Here is a 658-nt window from a genome sequence, read left to right on the forward strand (position 1 = left end):
GCCACCGCCAAGCACAAGAGCCCCGCCCACCTTGCCAGGAACGTATGTACTCTAAACTATCTGGCTCTTCTATGTATATCCTACTAATCAACGTCTAGCTAAATTTCAATCCGGTGCCAGTCAGATTTCCATCCTTAGTAACATGTAAGATCAGTTAGTAACGCAACGATCATCGGGATTGAAAGGGTCGACCGGATAAAAAAACTGAATGACAATTGACTGAAATATCAGCTAGCTGGAAGATCGCAAGGGTGTTTGTTTTTCTTTTAGCGTTGATGTTGCTGATTAGCTGCTAAGTGGTACATGTGTGTGGTTTTTCTCTTTACACAGCCATTTGGTCAGGTGCCTGTCTTGGAGGATGGTGACTTCTGCCTCTGGGGTAAGAAACTTCATGAGCAAATTTTCTACCGAAATCAAACATGTTTCAAGCCTTGCTTTCTTTTTTTCGCAAATACGCAAAACTTGCATATCATTTCATTGATAGGAGAAGTTAGAACGAGTACAAGATATGATAGAACACAGGACACGGACGCAAGGGCGTGAACATGGTGTCTGGAGCAGAGAGACATGGAATGCTCAACCCAAACAAAGAAAAAACACAGCTAAACTCGCCATCCTAGGATGTAGCCCAGACCAATAACACGACGACCAACATCTC

At 43.5% G+C, this 658-nt stretch overlaps 1 pseudogene; it reads left to right on the top strand.

Moving 5' to 3' along the window:
• The window catches only part of LOC123108877 (probable glutathione S-transferase GSTF2), a 3344-nt pseudogene that overhangs the window by 904 nt on the left and 1782 nt on the right, over positions 1-658 (top strand).

The sequence above is a fragment of the Triticum aestivum genome, chromosome 1A, assembly GCF_018294505.1.
Source record: "Triticum aestivum cultivar Chinese Spring chromosome 1A, IWGSC CS RefSeq v2.1, whole genome shotgun sequence".
NCBI lineage: Eukaryota > Viridiplantae > Streptophyta > Magnoliopsida > Poales > Poaceae > Triticum > Triticum aestivum.